The sequence below is a fragment of the Elephas maximus genome, chromosome 16 (assembly GCF_024166365.1).
Source record: "Elephas maximus indicus isolate mEleMax1 chromosome 16, mEleMax1 primary haplotype, whole genome shotgun sequence".
NCBI lineage: Eukaryota > Metazoa > Chordata > Mammalia > Proboscidea > Elephantidae > Elephas > Elephas maximus.
The window spans coordinates 34,754,466-34,775,437 of record NC_064834.1 but is presented as its reverse complement, the minus strand read 5'-3'; positions in this window follow the sequence as shown (position 1 = coordinate 34,775,437).

The window sequence follows — 20,972 nt, the reverse complement described above, 5'->3', positions numbered from 1 at the left end:
TCGCTCTGGTAGACTACAAAGACACTTCTTTAAACCCAGGTTAAGAAAGAGGTCTAAGACAGCAAAAGTGATGAACTTTCAACATAGAGGCTACTTTGGTTGCAGAGGGAGGACTTTTATGTTCATCTTGATAGAAGAGACACTTGAGTGTTTAAAGTGATCAAACTTAGGCCTGTAGGTAAGAGCCTCTGTGCTACATTTCCTGTTTGGTTTTAGGTGAGATGGAGTCAGATGACAGATAACAGTTTATAGGATAGAAGCTATAACTCAAGGATTATATATTGAAACTCTGAACTTACATATTAAAATATTTTCTTTATCAAAAATATTAATATTTCACTCCTGCCAGTCAGTTACAAATTTAACTAAGCCAGATAACTGGGAGGGGAGTCTCTATGACAGGAAAAAAAAAACAAAAAACAAAACAAAACAAAACACAGACCTAGTTTGATGTTTTAACAAAATATGTGCTTTTATTGAAAAACAATTATGCTTTTAATGAAAAATAAAGATTTCCCTATGAGAAGCTGGTGCTGTGTTGTGACAGGCAATCCAGCTCATTTTCACTAGGGAGGATACCCTCCTATTAACAATGATCACAGCATGAACTGAACAGCAGTCTGTGTCCATTTCAGGCAAGGGATGCTTTTAGATATAACAGATGATCAATTGTTCAGCCTCTACATGTGAGGGAGTTCCTGGTGGTACAAATGGTTAATGCTGCTAACCAAAGGGTTGGAAACTGGAGTCTACCCAGGTCTACTTCTAAAAAATCTGCCATCAAAAACTCTATGGAGCACAATTCTATTCTGACACACATGGAGTCACCAAGAGTCTCAGTTGACTTGACAGCAACTGGCCCTGGTATGTGTGATACAGAAAAGAGGACATTGCTTAACTTTGTCTTCATGCAATTCAATTTTTATATAATATTTTATTTAATATAAAGGTATGGAGCTTCCTCAGAATTTAGCTCCTCCTACTATTTTCTGTCTTGAAGAAGTACAGCCAGAATACTCCTCAGGAGCAAGGATGGCGAGAGTACATCTCACATACTTTGGACATGTTATCAGGAGGGGCCAGTCCCTGGAGAAGGACATCATGTTTGATAAAGTGGAGGGTCAGTGAAAAAGAGAAAGACCCTTAAAGAGATAGACTGACACAGTGACCACAACAATGGGCTCAAACAGCAAAGACTGTGAGGATGGCACAAGACTGAGCAGTGTTTCATTTTGTTGTACATAGCTATGAGTTGGAACTGATTCAATGGCACCTAACAACTAATAACAACAATATTTCCCCTTTCCTCTTGTATTCCCTCTATCCTAATGAATGAATTGTTGTAGTTCAATGTTTAGGTTTTAGCTTTTCTTCTAATCATTCCTTTTTATGTGTTCTGACTGTGTGGATCATAACAAATTACAGATAACATTGTGGAGAACGGGAATTTCAAAACACTGAATTGTGCTCATGAGGAATCTGTACATAAACCAAGAGACAGCCGTTCCAACAGAACAAGGGGATACTGCATGGTTTAAAGTCAGGGAAGGTGTGTGTCAATCTGCATGTTGAGCAAATAATCTGAGAAGGTGGACTATATGAAGAATGAGGCATCAGGTTTGAAGGAAGACTCATTAACAACCTGCATTATGCAGATGACACAACCTTGCTTGCTGAAAGTGAAGAGGACTTGAAGCACTTAGTGATGAAGATCCAAGACCACAGCCTTCAGAATGGATTACACCTCAACATAAAGAAAATAAAATCCTCACAACTGGACCAATGAGCAACATCATGATAAATGGAGAAAAGACTGAAGTTGTCAAGGATTTCATTTTACTTGGATCCACCGTCAACACCCATGGAAGCAGCAGTCAAGAAATCAAAAGACGCATTGCATTGGGCAAATCTGCTGCAAAGACCTCTTTAAAGTGTTGAAAAGCAAAGACGTCATCTTGAGGACTAAGGTTTGTCTGACCCAAGCCATGGTGTTTTCAATTGCCTCATATGCCTGTGAAAGCTGGGCAATGAATAAGGAAGACTACAGAAGAGCTGACACCTTTGAATTGTGGTGTTGGCAAAGGCTATTGAATATACCATGGATTGCGAAAAGAATGAACAAGCCTGTCTTGGAAGAAGTGCAGCCAGAATGCTCCTTAGAAGCAAGGATGGCAGGGCTGCGTCTCACATACTTTGGACATATTATCAGGAGGGATCAGTCCCTGGAGTAGGACATCATGCTTGGTAAAATAGAGGGTCAGTGAAAAAGAAGAAGACCATCAATAAGATGGATTGACACAGTGGCTGCGTAATGGGCTCAAGCATAGCAACAATTGTGAGGATGGTGCAAGACCAGGCAGTGCTTCATTCTGTTGTGCATAGGGTCACTACGAGTCAGAACCAACTCGATGGCACCTAACAATAACAATAACAACAACAACAACAACTGTTAGCACACCAAGACTTCATTAAATATAATACATAATTCATAGCAGGTTATTATTAGGATGCTACAAAAGGTAGTTTCCTTTTTTTTTGTATGAACAAATATAGTTTCAATGTGATGTAAACTACGTGATTTTGATGGGATGCTTTTTCTAATATATTATAATCAGTGAAATACAATTCATATTTTCTTGGATATTGTCTATATGGTATTACATGCAAATACAATGTATTTATAGCCTCCATTTTTCTTTTTCATGGAATTTTATTGTGCTGTTACTAACAATCAAAAAGCAAATATTTATATTAACATTAATAGCTTGGATGATAGTTATTATAACATACAATTATTTCTTTAGGTAAATTGTTTTTTTCAAGTACCTCAAAAATCTGCGTTCGGAAGGGGAATTTGCTCCTACAATTTTCTTGGGAGTTTCTTTTCAGAGTCAACAATGTTTTATTAGCTTTTAGAAGACTTTATTTTTATTTAATTTCCTGTCCGTGAAACTGTGTAAGAGGAAACTTTCTGATAAAAGTTTTGCTTATTCAAGAGAAATCCACATATCCATAGACAAACATACACAGAGGCATGCACACACAATAGATGCTGATTTAACATAAATATCCGTACATGTCTAGAATCTGGAAATTTCTAAACACGTCTGATGTGTAGTTGGGATGGGCTGTTACAGATTTTGAATAACTGAGGTAATTTTCTTGGGTGCAATGTGCCTGTGTGCTGTTTGCCTGGACACTTAGTCACTGCAGGCTGATTAATGCAGCATGGTACCTGTGGCCTAGGAACCCATGTCTACACAGTTTGAAGAGAGCAGTTACCAGCAGAACCTGAAGAATTTGTTTTGGTGGTGATTTTCTGGGGGATATCACATGCCTTTATGTCTCTCTGCTATGCAGTCTTATAGCTGGAACCTAGAGTTCAATCAGCAGTTGTTAAATTAGTGAATTGATAAATTAGAATTAATTAAATTAATTTGATATAGCCACAGAGTAACTGTTTTACTATTTTCAATGCTTCAGATGCTGGCTCAGTAGGCTTGTGATGTTGCCCAAGGGAGTTGAGCATCTGCCCAGTGCAATACTAAGTAATTTTCAGTTTTCAAATTTTGTCCCAGGAAAGAAATTATGAACCATTCCAAAATAATCATTAACACAATGCCTAATTGTCTATTCTACTGAGGCCTGCCCGAAGTCAATACAGTTGAACTCTGGTATTTCACACTCCACTCTTTCAGGGGACCTCTCTGAGAACCAGTGCCTCTATCCGCTCTATCTTCACTGAATGTCAAAAAACAATTGAAGTCCCATAAGGTACACTTAATGTGTCTTGAAACGTTTGTGAGCTTGAGGGCAAAACAAACAACACTATGCTTAAGGCTCAGAGCAGAGAAATACAATCAATGCAGTAGTCAGACTTTGAGACAGACACAAGACTGATCTTAGGGGCCAAGAATATCTGTTCAATATTTCTCAGGGAATATAATATAAATGCTAATTTATTTTATCCACATGAAAATCAGGCTGTGGGTCAGAAGTCAGGGATATTTGTCCAATTAGCTTTTGTCTTCCTCTTTCTGGGAGACAAGGAGGTATTTTTTGCTAAATGATTAAGGCAGTATTACCGTTCTGTTCAAAGAAGTTTTGCTATGGAGTAGATTTCCTGTTGTGCCATATATGATGCTTTATTGTGTTCAAATAATTAACTCATTAACCTCTTCTAGCATCCCCTTTCCCCACCTTAAAATATATCCCTTTACAGAAAACTAATGATTAGTATAAATGAAGAGAAATTGACTTCAGTGTTATAGTTCAGTGATTGTGTGAATATTATTCAAGATTACAAACAGCAAATCTTTAACAAGATCCTTGGTGTGGTTGTTATAAGAATTCTTCTTTCAGTCAGGTCGAAAATACTGAGAATTACTTTCTTTTTATATTGTGTTCTTAGAACCAATTTATATTTTTGTTGGAAAAGTAGAAATCTTAGGTAAGAAACCTAAATGATATGAGGAAAAATTATGCTATTAGAAATATAGCAAATGTGAAATAATATCAGTCAATTACTGTCTGATTCTACCACCATAGGCCCCAGAAAACTGGACAATGAAAAAGGAAGACCAAAGAAGAATTGATGCACTTGAATTATGGTGTTGTAGAAGAATATTGAATACACCATGGATTTCCAGAAGAACAAACAAATTTGTCTGGAAGTAAGTACAGCCAAAATGCTTCTTAGAAGACTTTACCTCCCTTACTTTGGACATGGTATCAGGAGGGGCCAAACCCTGGAAAAGGACATCATGCTTGGTAGAGTGTCAGCGAAAAAGAGGAAGACTCTCACTGAGATGGACTGACACAGTGGATGCAATGATGGACTGAAATATGCAACAATTGTGAGGGTGACTCAGGACTAGACAACGTTTCGTTCTGTTATACATAGGGTCATTATGAGTTGGAGCTGACTAGAAGGCACCCAACAACTGTCTAATTAATAAAATTACAAAACCCAAATATACTAACAATAGTAAGTAATCATTATTGCAGGCAATCGGGTGTAATTAACCACATTATGGTGTGCTAAGTGCCCTGATAAAGATATACCTGAAGAAAGTCTTTAATTTGGGGGCTCTGGTTTGAAAAGAGTGGTTGGGAATGAGAGAACTAAAGTAAGGCAGAGCAGCTGCCACCAGCAGGGGAGGAGAGAAGTTTCCCAAGTTTAAGATGGAGATAAAAGCAGGGTAAGATCAAACAGGACCCTGTTTAGTCCAGTATATTATTATTATTAATTTAATTAGTACATCTGTATGCCTTTTAAATTATTTGTGCTTTGGGGCCAGAAATATGTAAGATATATAACATTTATATATATATGTGTTTTTTTATATATATATATATATACACGCACATATATATGGATTTGTTAAAGTCTAAAAAAAATATGTATGTATACACACATACATATTATGTATATATGTGTATATATATTTCTTTTTAGACTTCCATATATATATATATCATATGATTTGATATAATATTTTATATATACACACTTGTGTGTGTGTATAAAGCGTACTTTTTTTCCTTTTAGTTTAGGCACTATAATAACCTTTCTTAAGAGAAATGATGATGTCTTGGATGGTAACAGAGCCCTGGCAGTGCAGTGGTGAAGAGTTCAACTGTCAACCAAAAGGTCGCAGTTTGAATCTACCAATCGCTTCTTGGAAACCCTGTGGGGGAGTTCTACTCTGCCCTATAGGATCACTATGAGTCAGAATCGGCTCTATGGCCACAAGATTTTTTTTTTTTTTTGGTTTTGGGTGGTAAAAGTTGAGATGGAGACAAGAGAATGGATTCACGGTATGTTTTGGAGATAGAGTTCAGACCTATGGATCAAAGGTTATAATAACAAACAAAATATTTTTTCTCTCTGCCTTCCCAGTACATTTGAAATTCATTAAGTGCTAGTTTATGCAAAAATACAACATTTATAAAATACATGAAAGTTTATTAAATTGTAATGGTGACTTCAATTATAAAAGGTCAAGGAAAAGAGCTAAAATTATACATTCGTTTATATTGTTGGAAAATGCATTTAATTCTAATGTTCTGAAGAGTCAACTAGTTCTAGTTTTATTCTCTGTAGACACAAGTATTTTTAAATCAATACAAACTCCAAACTTGAGCCGCTTTTGTTGTCTCTTATTTCCTTCCAGTCTGCTACTTCTTCGTATTTTTAATAATTAACTCAGGAATATTTCCTATTTTAGATTGTCTAATAGACACCGTACAGTAGAATACTGTATTATTCTGAAAGAACAATGTCTCATGCTGGCTTATTGAACCTAATGTTTTCTTGAAAGGCACAGAGAAAAAATGAGAATTGATGATATGTTAACCCAAGACACCACCTTGGCTTCCCTTCTCAGACTGTTTTTGTTCCTTATTTACCTTTATCCTTCAGTTGCATTTTCATTTCATGAGTGGGAGAAAGAAGAAAGAAGACAACAGCAAGTTTAGAAATCCTTTCCATTAAAAAACAAACAAACAAAAGCACTAAGTAGTCCGACAGCAGGTTAATGAAATGTTATTCTTTCTCTCAAAAGTAGATGCCAAACCAAAGGAAGTTGATTAATTTTCATTGGGTTACTCTATAGATGGCAAAGTATCTCCTCAGGGGTCTATTTGGAACCAGAGGTAACCCAAGTAGGGATAGTATAGGAAATTACATAGATGTGATATGATAAAATTGATGTTTTCTCTGCTCAGACCTCTCTGCTGAGAGAAATTTTCTTATACTTTCTCTTACTATTATAATTTGTACAAATGGTATATTGGTGTTAGGACCATCTCACCTAAAAATGGACTGTTTCAAACTGAATATTATGTAAATTTACAAATGTAATATATGAAAACATACTTGAATAAAACATTAATATTATCACAATTTGGCACTTGTTTTATTTCTAGCATTGGTATTTCATATAGTTTCTGAATTATTTACTCTGAGATTGCCTGATTGTCTTTTTTTTCCCAAAACAAAAAAATGGTCAAAGAAAGAAACAGGCTAACAAAAAAAAATTTTTTAAAGTAATGTTCAACCAACAAAAAGACATTACTTTCTAGTGATGCTTTATGCATAGAGGGAAAAATATTCCACCAATACAATGGCAAAACAATCTCGTTACTTCAAAATCACCATCAAGACCAACTTTAGTTATTTCCTGGCCTTGATATTGTTAGAGATACGAATGGGAGGTAAGTTGCCTGTCTCTCAGAGCCCCCTGCTCATTAAATATGAATAGAAAGTAAAATTAAAACTTATTTTCTATTTCCGTGGTCTTAGAGGATTACAGATGATTATAAATCTCAGTAAATTTTACGACATTTATTAGAGAATTGAAAAGAAAATTTCAGTGGCACAAGTATTCTGTTAATGTAAAAGCAGTTTAAAACATATAAAGTATATTAAGTACATTATGCAGCAAGTCCTAGAGGCATTTAAATAATAAAATAAGATAATCTTGATATGTACACTACTCCTTTCTACTCTACTGGAAAGCCTGGTGGCGTAGTGGTTAACTGCTACGGCTGCTGACCAAGAGGTTGGCAGTTCGAATCCGCCAGGCGCTCCTTGGAAACTCTATAGGGCAGTTCTACTCTGTCCTATCAAGTCACTATGAGTCTGAATCGACTTGATGGCAGTGAGTTTGATTTTGAGTTCTACTCTACCTATCACTATAAAATATTCATGTATCTTGTGGTATATATTTATACTTTATGTCTATATCTATACTAAAGATACATCTTTGTCCTGTTCCTAAATTGTCTTAAAGACTCTAGCTAGATTTTTGTAATAAATAAAACTCTCTAAGTGTATTTTTCTCATGAGATGATGCTTTAAAATTTAAAAAAAATTTAAAAAATTGGAATCATATTATTAATTCTTTCTGAAGGGAAGAAGTAATGTAGTCTACAGTGAAATTTTGAATTATTTGGTCTTCCTTCAAATGCTACAAGTACAAAGGAATATACACAGCAAAACACACACCAATTCAACAGTTTCTACGTGTACAATTCAGTGACATTGTTTACATGCCTCGCATTGTGTAACCGTTCTCACCCTCCTTTTCTGAGTTGTTCTTCCCCCATTAACATAAACTCACTGCCCCCTATGGTTCCTATCTAATCTTTCAAATTGCTGTTGTCAATTTGATCCCATATAGATACATTTTTAAAGAGCATAACGCTCAAGACAGACGTCCTTTACTAGTTAAGCTATTGTTTGGTTTTAAGAAGACTTCACGGGACATTTTTGGTTTAAGGTTTAAAGATTACCTCAGGGCAGATGAATCACTTTTTAATATATTCATTTCAGTAAGATTTGCCTGAAAAAATCTACTTTTACTAGATTTAAAAGATTCATTAGAAGAAACACTATCACATTTATATGCAGAGCTAAATCTTTGCTCAGTAAGAAACATAAAATTAGTCTCCATTTGAAAATTTTCTATGCTTATTTTTAAATTAACATTTCAAAAATATAATACTTTATTAACTTTCTGTTCGACTGTAGTATTTCCAAGTATTGGTGCATATAGTGCTGTATTATTCCTTTGATACATATTTATTTGGTCTTTTAAATCTAGGTCAATATCAGAAAACTGAGGTGATTGGGCAAGTACAAGCTCAGTAGCAAATCTGGGCTCTGGTACCTGACTCTGAAGCAGCTGAGCTGGGCCTTTTCCTGACGGGGCAAATGATTGTAATAGTGGCAACAGAGGGCAGGTACCTTTACAACACCTGGAGGACAGAGACTGAATTACGACCAAAATGACTACCCAGGAAAACAGAAGTCTCACAGAAGCCATAGGGCACAATCAACATACTAATTCAGACAGCTCAGGACTACTGCATGTTTAAGAAGCAAAAACATTTCCGGTAGATATTTGGGAAGCATTTGCTATTGGTTACATTTGGGATCATGTAACTCAAATCCTTAATCCAATTTCCTACCTTCCTTAGAAAGGATGACAATCTAGTTCCCTCCTGGTCATGCGTAGAATTGCTTGTGGTTTCCTTGACCATTGATTGCTTCTCCTCTGGCCAGATCGCATGAGTGAGAAAGTGGTCTCAGACAAGGGGAATACAATTGCTACAGTGATGTACTCAAGGCTTTTGTTAAAGTAGATAGATGTATGATCTGCTGACCACCTGAACAAGTCCTACTGTTTAAACCTGGACCACAAGAATGATGGTGTCTTAACAGGCAGGACCTCTTAAACATCCTAGAGCCAACACAATCACAAACACTAGTAGTTATGACATAAATAAAAGAGGTATATTGTTCATTTTTCAGATGTATACATCTCTACAAAGGTGGTAAAAGAAAAGCAAATTAAACAAACAAAAAACAGAAGGACTTAATAAAAATAAAAGCAGACATTAATGAGACAGAAAAAAGAAAAACATTGGAAGTATTATATAAATCCAAAAGGTGGTTCTTGGGGGGAAAAAAAAAAAAACCACAGAACAGTGCAACCACTAGTTAGCCTAACAAAAAACAGATTAGAAATGAGAAGGGGTGATAACAATCAGAAAAAGTTTTTACAATCTTAAGAGGCCAATTTGCACAACTTTATGAAAATGCATTTGAAAATCTAGATGAAAGGAACATTTTTTTCTAGAAAAAACAAAGCTTATAAAAAATGAAACTTTTAAGGAAAGAAGTCTAAACAAATCAATTACTATAAAAAAATAGAGAAAGCTGTTAAATGCAAAAAAACTCTTCACCAAGAGAGGATGAGGATCAAATTATTTCCTTCTTTAAAGACAAAACAATCCACTGGCTACTTAAATTACTACAGAACTGAAAAGAACAGTTTCCGTTTTAGAAGCCGATTTATACTGATCCCCCAAACTGGTAAAAATTTCAACCAAAATATAAAACTACAGCTGAATTTCACTTACAAACATTGATGTAAAATAACAAATAAGTTATTAGTAAACAAAAAAAGCACATTAAAAATAATACATTGTGAAAAGGTGGAGTTTATTTCATCAATGCATTCATATAACCCATTTCTTAGGAGAGCTAAGAAGAAATATCATTTCATTATCTTCTTAGATGGTAAAAGATATTTGAGAAAATTCAACACTCATTCTTGTTAAAGTTTCTCGATAAAATAGGAATTGATAAATTTATTTACAATGTAATTCATTTTTTTCAGCCAAAAAGCCAACATCTTTTTGTTGTTGCTGCTGTTGTTAATAGGCTACTTATATATTAATGTGAGGAACAAGGTAAGAAGAGCCACTTTCTCCACTACTATTTGACTTTGTGTTGAATATATCGCTGCTGCTGTTGTTCGCTGCCATAGAGTCGGTCCTAACTCATAGAGACCCTGTGTACAACAGAGTGACACACTGCCTGGTCCTGTGCCATCCTCACAATTGTTGCTATGTTTGAGCCCATTATTGCAGGCACTGTGTCAATCCATCTTCTTGAGGGTCTTCCTCTCTTTCTCTGGCCCTCAACTTTACCAAGCCTAATGTCCTTCTCCAGCGACTGGTCCTTAGTTAATCAAATTAGCCAAGAGAAAGGAATTAGAGGTATAAGACATGGAAAGAAAGAATAAAATTACTTCATTTTGCAGACAATGTAATTGTGTATTTAGAAAATTGAAAATAATCTATGAAACCATTATTGCAAAGAATAAAATAATTTAATACAGTCATCAAATTAAGAAATAGCATACAAAAACCATGTATAGAAACAAAACTCATTCAGTAGAAAAAAAGCAGTATCTATAGTGTTAAAGAACAACCCTCACCCCATCATTTAGTAAACATAAACAACAGTTGCACAGACACACACAAAAAAGCAAACAATCTACCCCCCACAAAACAAAACAAAACAAAACAAAACCCTAGCATACATTTGACAAGATAAGGAAAAGTATAAAACTGTTGTGAAGCATGGGGAGGTAGATACAAACAGGTCGAAGCCCACGTTGTGATCTAGGACAGGAAGACTCATGTCATAAAGATGTCACTTTTTTTCCTACAATAATTTGGGAATTTAATGCAATCCTAGCACAATACAGGAAGTTTTTGTCTGAAAGTAGATATAAGAACTAACATATTAATTTGGAAGAAAACTCAAACAAGATTACCCAGGCAAACACTGGAAAAAAAAAAAAAAAAAAAAAGACCTGCCCTTTCAGTTATACAAAGATTTACAATTTTATAATTATAATCAATTTTCTGCTTGCTTGAATACATAAACAAATTAGAATAAAAACATAAGAACTAGGGACTGCATTTGGAAATTGAGTTAATGATAAAGACAGGTAAGTAGAACTGCCCCATAGTTTTCAAGGAGCGTCTGGTGGATTCGACCTGCCCACAGTTTGATTGAAAGACGTAGCTCTCTCTTAACCACGAGGCCACCAGGGTTCCCACATTACAAATCAGCGGGCAAAGGTTCTTTAATGAATGGTATAGGGATAACTGAACTAAGAAAAAAAAAAACAAAACGAAACCCGTTGCTATCAAGTCGATTCCGACTCAGCCATATTCAAAAAGATACAATTCTGTCTGCTTTAGAACATTTCTTCCTCCTACCTCTTCTTTGGTCATCCTCCTCCTGCATCAACTCAGCACCCAGCTCTGCTGCAGGATCCCAATTTTATCTCATGATTTTCCTAAGAAATTTGTTACTTTCAGTGGGCGACATTTCTACGTGAAAAGTACACAAAAATACACTTGTCTGTTCAGAAAAGTTATGTTTCCTTACACTAAAATAAAATGGTTTATTCACAGAAAATCTGAATTTCTGTCATCACATGCCTTGTTCTTTAGTTTTACACTACATTTTAATAACGCCAATAGGACTTTTGGGACTATTTTAAAAATAGTGAATGATTGCAGAAATGGGAATAGAATTTGTAAAATTATGAATATAATTCCACAATTTTCAACATTTTAGATATTTTCTTACTGCTTCAGGCCCTAGGAAGCACAGGCTACTTCATTTTTCAAGAGATCTTACCGACCTTTTGGACTACTTTTGCTCCAAAGAAGCCTCCACTCTCGAGCTTGCTTTCAAGAAGGCTGGCTTGCTTTATTTCCGCTTCTTAGACACCATAAGCTCTGTGGGCAGTTGTCTCTATGGCGCTTGTACCAGTAGGAGACATCATTAGGTTGCACTGAGCGAGATACCTGTAAGAAAGTAGTCTAACCTTAAACCCAAAAACCCGTTGCCATCTAGTTGATTTTGGCTCACGGTAACCCTAAGGGATGGAGTAGAACTATCCCACAGGGTTTCCAAGCCTGGAGGCAGACTGCCACATCTTTCTCCCTAAGAGCGACTGGTGAGTTTGAACTGAGGACCTTTGGCTTAGCAGTCGAGCACTTAACCACTGCGCCACCAGTGTTCCTGGCCTAACCAAGTGTTAGCAAAATAAAGTTAGAGAGAGGGCTTTAAATTTTCATTTCTGAACTTAAGAAAACATGCTTAATAGATACTTGCAAATTATAAGCCCATAGTGTCTTGTTCAGTGTAGTTAAATTTTATTTAGATTATTACCTCATAAATTATAATGCCACACCCACATTAATTTAAGTATTGTACTTATAGTCTGTCTTTATCCCTTTATTCAAAAACCATATTTAAAAAAATAATCGCTCAACTACTTTGAGCAATTTTAAAAAGACTTTGGTAATGCTGCAGAAGCTTCTAGTGACATTTTAATGCAATACATTTTCTTAAGCAAGAGTAATGCGCTAGCTTAACACAATACATATCACTTTGTACATTTAAAATATCATCACTGAAACGAGGGAGAATTTATAATCATGATTTGAATTATAAATTATAGAGAGGAAACTAATTTTAAATAGTGATGTAAATCTTTTTTATGTTTTTAAAATAGAATGTTACATTAAATAATTTTTTAGAAACAAATTGTTTTGTTTCAGTATCAACATTTGAATGCTAATTTTGCTTTTTATATATGTAAATTTTGTTTCATTTTAAGAAATTGTAAGCCCCACTGCAAAACTTTTGTACTCTTTTACCTCTTTCACTAGATGTCTTAGGCTCCTCTAGAGGAGCAAAACCAGTAAAGCATTTGTGTGCATGTATACACACACACACACACACACACACACTCACAGAGAGAGAGAGATTTCAAAGAAATGGCTCATGCAGTTGTAGAGGCTGGCAAGTCCCAGATCCATGGGGTCATTTGTCAGGCTGGAGGCTTCTCCTGACTCATGTGGTCGCAAGGGCTGACAAAAGCAAAATTAAAGCCAGTACCCAAATTAGCAGGTCAGAAATCAGCCTGCTGTCTCATGGGGCTGCAGGACCTGGCAAATCCCCAAATCTGCAGGTCAGGGCAGTCTACAAGCTCATGTTCCAAGAACTGGAGGTCAAAGAATAACAAGTTGTATGCAGAATACAGAGAGGGCGAGCTTTGCCAGAACATGCATATGTATTGGATGCAGGCCACACTCCCAAGGAAATTCTCCTTTCAACCTATTGGTTGCTCCTCAGATCACAGAATGGAGGATGATTACTTAATATCTGCCAAACCACTGATGGTTACAGTTGACACTTAACCTTAACCTTAACCATCACACTGGAACATAAGTAAAATTTTAATGACAACTTCCAATGTAGAAACTTTTAGATGTGTACCCATGCTGACCTGAAAAATATAAGATGTAGATTAATTGTAGTCATGCATTTTAGAATGTAAAACATTATTTTCTGTTTTTAAATTGGCAGTGTGGGTAAAAATTCTACTGTATTAATAACTAAAATACTTTGAATTTAATTAAAAGTTTTTCATTGTGCATTCATATTTTGTTTATCTTTTGGTATGATTACAGAATCTGTTGCCCTAATATATTTAATCAGAAGATGAAATTTAAATTATTACCCTTTGTTTTCTAACAGCGCAGTTCGTTTTTATATGAAGTGCCTAAAGATACTCGTTCCCTCAGTAACCAATATCCATTCTATAAGATAGTTGAAAAAGTGTGTATTCAGACCTAACAAAATGAATCTCAGCATGGCTTGCCAAATTGCTTGTTAAGCAGTTTAATTTAACGACTAAGAGACATGATTTCAAAATAGACTGCTAGCTTAAAATCCCAGCTACGTGACTTATTAGATGTGTATGTCACCTTTAGGAAGCTATTTAACCATTCTCTAAATTTCTTGATCTTTAAAATGACAATGTTATTCTCATCTATCATGTGGTAACATAAATTACATGCTAGCAAAATACATATTCCACGACAGCAATGTGGTATGCACAGATCTTTCTAGATTACATTTGACAATTTGAGCTTAATGTTGAGGGGTATATGTAGGAAAAATGAGACAGAATTATAAACTAGTATTGCTATACTAATCCTGACCAAGTAGACTTCTAAGGCAGTAAGCATAGAGGCAAAGAAAGTTAATTCAGAATAATAGATGGTCAAGACATAAACGTATATATGTCTTGAACTCTGTTGCTTTATATTTGTAATCAGTTTTAGAAAATTAAGACTTTTGGTTTTTCTATCTTGTCCCTCTTTCTTCTCTCTGGGATTCCAAATATACCAACGTTAAGCCGTTTTGCCATGCTCTGTACATCTTTTATGCTCTTTTCTGTATTTTTCTCTTTTCCTCCATCCTTTATTCCACATATTTGCTTCTAATTTCTTTGCTGTTTTATTAAATTTCTCTTTATCTCTAATCTGCGGTAAAACTCATCCACTGAGTTATTAATTTCAGTTAATTTTTATTTGTGTGTTTGTTTTTAATCTAGAATTTCAACTTGGAACTTCTGGATAATAATGGCTCTTTGTCAAGTATTTTATATATATATTTTTATTTCATTGAACAAATTAATCATGTTAGTTATACTATTTTAATATCCATTAATTGGATGCCTTGTTTTTGTCTTTCTATTGCTTGGATTTGTTCTTGTTTTTCTATATCATCTTTTCTCTTTCTATTCCTTATTATATTTTTTAGTGACTATCTCATATCTTATATAAAAAACTATAAAGATAATGTGAGATCCTGTGTGCAGCTGAAAGATATAATTTTGGCTGTGGTAGACAGCTTTGTTGGAATATGATCACCTTAATCTAACCAATGATTGAATTGATTCAAAGCTGGGACTCATCGTTCATTGCCTGCAAAAGCCTATTTCCTATTCTCTTGTATCCCCAGGATATACTGACTTACCCATAATGGGATAATATGAACAGTCTCTCCAAGGTGCATGCAGTAAAGTGCATTGTCTGAATATAGTTTAGAAATAATAATAAAAACAATAAAATATTTGTAAAATAATTATAAACATTATCTGTGACTAAATATTCCCCCCATCAGAAAGAATGTCACTTTAGGTGTTATCTTTTGTGTTCCAAATGAAAACCTGTAGTATTTTTTTAAATTTTCTAATTCTTTGGTGATCCTTGATCTCCAATATTTGTTTCAATATCTCTCATTTAATAGTTGATTGACCAATTAGGAAGAAATTAGGAAGAACAGAGAACAAATCTATCAAACAATTTGACCTAATCGAAATGTATAGAACTCTCTCCACCCAACAACAGAAACAAACAAACATTAAAAGAACCAACCAATCAACAAACAAAACAAACATATTCTTCTCAAGTGCATGTGGAATATTCACCAAGTCTGTTCTTAAATTAAAATCTGTATTTAGACCTGGGAAAAAGTCGTGGACAAAAATCTTCACTTAACAAAAGAAGATGCCAAATTGCCAACATACGTAGGAAAATGTGCTTGACATAGTCACTAGAGAAGCAGAAATTTCACACACTTACTAGAAAGGCTATAACTAAAAAGTCTGAAAACTTCATGACCCAGCAATTTCTACCCCTACTTATTTTACAGAAACCTCTGCTCTGTCCTATAGGGTCACTATGAGTCGGAATCGACTGCGTGGCAAGGGGTGCAATTTATCCCCCAAAGCTGATAACGCAGGTCCATAGAAAAGACTTGTAAAGGTATATTTACAGCAGCTTTCTTCATAAAAAAAAAAAAAAAATTTTTCTTCATAATAGTTAAAAACTGAAAATAAGATGTCAGTAGAATTGATAAACACATTTTACTACATTTATGAATTGAATACTACTCAGCAATAATAAATCATGGACTCACAAATAACCCAAATTAATCTCAAAAACATTACATTAAGCAATAGACACTGCATAAAGGAATACACAATACATGATTCCATTTATGTGGAATTTATGTTTAAAGAAGTGGGAGTATTTTTTGCCTGGATGGAGGCATGGATTTGCTTGGAGGGGCAAGAAAGAACAATCTGGGCTGACAAAAACAGTTTTATATTGGGAAGGATGGGGGTTTATGGAAGTCTACATTAGTCCACAATCATGAAACTGTACATTTAAGATCTCTTTATTTCACACTGGAAACCCTGGTGGTGTAGCGGTAAAGTGCCACGGTTGCTAACCAAGAGGTCGGCTGTTCAAACCCACCAGGAGCTCCTTGGAAACTCTATGGGGCAGTTCTACTCTGTCCTATAGTGTCACTATGAATCCGAATGAAGCAAGGGCAGTGGGTTTGGTTTTTTTTTTTTTTTTTTTATTTCACTCTACGTAAAAGGTACCTGAGTCAAAGAAAAAAGGCTGTGCAGTGGTTAAGAGTTCTGCTGCTAACCAAAATGTTGGCAGTTCAATCCATCAGCATCCTTGGAAACCCTATGGGGCAGTTTTACTCTGTTGTATAGGGTCGCTATGAGCTGGAGTGGACTTGACCGCAACAGGCTTGAATGTTCAATGATTCACCCAGTGTGGCTAATGGTGGAAGAGAGCAGTCACTCCGGCAGAAAAGTAAAAACCCATTAACTCAGGAAAAACGCCATATTATTCATTTTTCCTTTTAATTCTTATGGAAACTGATATCAGAAAGTAAAATTATAAAGTGTAAGGTTTGCGTTCCTGTTCCTCAATATTTACCACACCTGTAAAAAAAAAAAAAGGTGTTCTAAAATTGTCAAAAAGAAATGACTTAAGTGTAAGAAAATGAGAGGAATGGGTCTCAACAATCCACACAGCAGGTATTTGGCTCTCTTTGCTGGTAATGAAGCCAAACACTTCTTTCATATTAAAATCCCTATCTTCCTCATATTCACGAACCATCTGGCCTAAAGGTGTTATGGCCTATGTATTGCTTAGAATTAAATTTCTTTAGGAATTTTGTTGTGTTAAAATTAATTAAAAGTATTAATTCCTTCCTGGCCAATAGCTTTTTAACTATTATTAATATATTTCCAGCCTGTAAAATGGTTTGGATCTCTAATGACAAATGACTCCTTACTGTATCATTTTTTTCTTTAATTTCTCATTTATATAAATATGTGTTCGAAGCAGATGAAACAGACCACTTACCAGCTCTTGGCACACTAGGTAAGAAATGAGAAGTTTTGAGGGCTCTTGAACAGCATGGGGCAATTTTCATTCTGGCACTGAGGGAATTAGCCATGTAATTCCCGCTAATTTTAATGGGAGTAGTGTGGAGAATCCATAAACCACTAATGTATTCTTTGGGAAATTTTCACAAAAAATCAACATGAAGTATTTAATTAGTGATAGGTATAATATCAGAGCTAAATGTATTCAAACAGAAAAAAAAAATCAATTACAAAATTAGGAAGGTCTGAAACATAAAATGGTTGTATTCAATTTGGCACAGATTGGACACTTATTAAAAAAGAACCACAGATGACTATCAACTGAAGCTAATCTGCATACAATTTACTGGATCTTGATTTAGATATATCTTTTTTTGTTTAGAAGGGATTCAGGGAAACACTTAACATGTAGTGTCAGTATTTTGGTATGTATACGATTCAGTTTCCATAATTATTAATTTTCATTTCTAAAAATCTTATAGAGGCAAAAAAGTACTTTTGAATCTCAATTTCAGATACCTGAGCTCAAAACTTTCCTCATTACTATTTATTCAATAAAATATTACCAGTATACCTAGGAACATTCTTCAGGAAAAATGAAGACTTATTTTTTTGTGGTGCTCAATGAAGTAGCAGGGATATTATCTTATAACATGTCTCAAACAGGGCTAAGGAACCACAGCTCTCTAACATATTTAGCCTATCTTCCCTACTCACTTTTATCCAATGATTCTTCTCTGTTTCCTAGCAAAGCAAATTATGCAAAGATAAGCAAGATATGTGATATTGAATCCTAGCTAATCTATATAAAAACTTCCAGTCAATAGTTATTTTACAACACTAGTAGTGAGTTATATCATTGTGAATGCACTGCCTCTGAGTTTATTGCCTATGTTATCATATGATGAGTAGGGCAGAAACTTTCAGAATTCAGGTATTACTGCATTGCTTATTTTCTTGTTTGTATGGGCAGTTATATTGACACATGACTTCAAATAACGAAAATAATCATGAACTTAGCCACTTACAAATATTTATTTGGATATTACACAATATACTTTGGGAAGGTGGGATTTCATTTTGTGGTGCAAAGCTAATCTGATAATTCCTTCAAATACCTATTTTTCCATTTAATTTTTTTCTCTTCATTGTATGGTTAAATAATCTCTGTAGTCATGCAGACGTGATTTTGAAATACTTATGTTTTATTGAAAGTCGTGCATTATTAGAGAAACTATTTATGCTATCTGGGCTTTTATTTTATGGCCTAAGGGGTTGTAATGAACCCCCGTGGTGCTATGGTTAAGCACTCAGCTGCTAGCCAAAAGGTCAGCAGTTCAAGCCTACCAGCCACTGCTGAAGATATGGTGTCTGCTTCCATAAGACAGCCTTGGAAACCCCAGGGGGCATTTCTACTCTGTTCTAATACTCCAAAAAACTATGTGTCAACAAGTTACATAACTTAGATGAAATGGGCAAATTCTTAAGAAGACACAAATAATCCTTATTGTTTTAAGCCACTGTTTTAGGGTGATTTGGTATGCAGCAATAACCAATACCAGAAAAAACCAAACCCATTGCCATCGAGTCAATTCCAACTCATAGAGACCCTATAGGACAGAGTAGAACTGCCCCATAGAGTTTCCAAGGAGCGCCTGGTAGATTTGAACCACCAACCTTTTGGATAGCAGCCGTAGCACTTACCCACTCTGCCACCAGGGTTTCCACAATAACCAATGGAACACCCTAAAGTGAAATCCATGATAACTTCAGTATTTTCTCTGTTTATCATGATGTTGCTTCTTGATTCAGTTGTGAGGATTTTTGTTTTCTTTATGTTAGGGTATAATCCATACTGGAAGTTTCAGTCTTTGATTATCACCACTAAGTGCTTCAATGATTTCATTTTACTTGGACCCACAATCAATGCTCATGGAAGCAGCAGTCAAGAAATCAACCGACATGCTGCATTAGGCAAATCTGCTGCAAAAGGTTTCTTTCAAGCATTAAAAAGAAAAGATGTCACTCTGAGGAGGAAGGTGCAACTGACCCAAGCCATGGTATTTTCAATTGCCTAATATGCATGAAAAGCTGGACAATGAATAAGGAAGACCAAAGAAGAATTGATGTCTTTGAATTATGATGGTGGCAAAAAATATTGAATATATCATTGCTATGGATTAAATTAAATTGTGTCCCCCCAAAATGTGTGTAAACTTGGCTAGGCCATGATTCCCAGTATTGTGTGATTGCCCACAATTTTGTCATCTAATGTGATTTTCCTATGTGTTGTGAATCCTAACTCTATGATGTTAACAAGGCAGGATTTGAGGCAGTTATGTTAATGAGGCAGAACTCAATCTACAAGATTAAGTTGCATCTTGAGTCAATCTCTTTTAAGATATAAAAGATGTGAGCAGAGAGACAGGGTTACCCCATGCCACTAAGAATGAAGAACCGGGAGGGTAAAGCATCCTTTGGACCTGGGGTCCCTTCACTGAGAAGCTCCTAGGCCAGAGGAAGATTGATAACTAGGACTTTCCCCAGAGCCAACAGAGAAAGAATGCCTTCTTCTGAAGCTGGCACCCTGAATTTGGCCTCTGTTGCAGGCTCAAAAATAGCAACGATTATGAGGATGCCGCAGGACCAGTCAGTGTTTGGTTCTACTGTGCATAGGATTGATAAAAGGTGGAACTGACTTGAAGACACCTAACAACAAAGTTGGATTTGTTTTTCAGTGTTTTTCTGGCTATTTTATACGGCTAATTTTTGTACTAATTTTAATATCAACTTGTGTGCCTTAGCATTATTAATTAAATAGTAATGTATTTTGTTTACTCATTGCTTATTGTTATTTATTTACTTATCTACCTACAATAAATTGTATTCACCATTATGAAAACAAATGCCCATCTTAATTTGACAACTTAATTTTCCTACCAATAACTAAATGAAATTCACCGTTTATTAACACAGATTTGGATTCCTAAGGAAAGATGACTTACCCTTTTAATGAAAAAAATACCACATTTGAAATTGTCATTTTGTGACAACATCCTACTGGAATCGGGAAAAATAATTTTAACGCCAGCCTGTTTTGTGAACCTAAACAATCTTGGAAACACTTATTTATCCTAAACAAGTCCCATAACCTCATCTGGCAATCAGCTCAGATTACTGAAGGCTCTTTCTATTTCTAATATTACATGAAAATAAATTTATCTTTGTGTGTTCCTTTGAAATATATGAAAATCAACTGCAATGATTGATATGTTTCATATATTAGGATGGATTCAAATATCTGGATGAGTTGATATTGTTCCTTTTTTTACTTTTAAGCTGACATTTTTGTCTTAAAATATATGATCTTGAATAAAGTTTCATCAGTAGAGGCCCATTTTGACTATCCCCCTTGGTTATACTCTTAGAACTATAAACCTATCTGTGGGACACTCAGATTCTTAAAACTCAAGAATGTTATGGTAATGCATCATTTAATGTGGTTTTATAGAATATTTACTTTTCTCTTTGGCTTTTGAC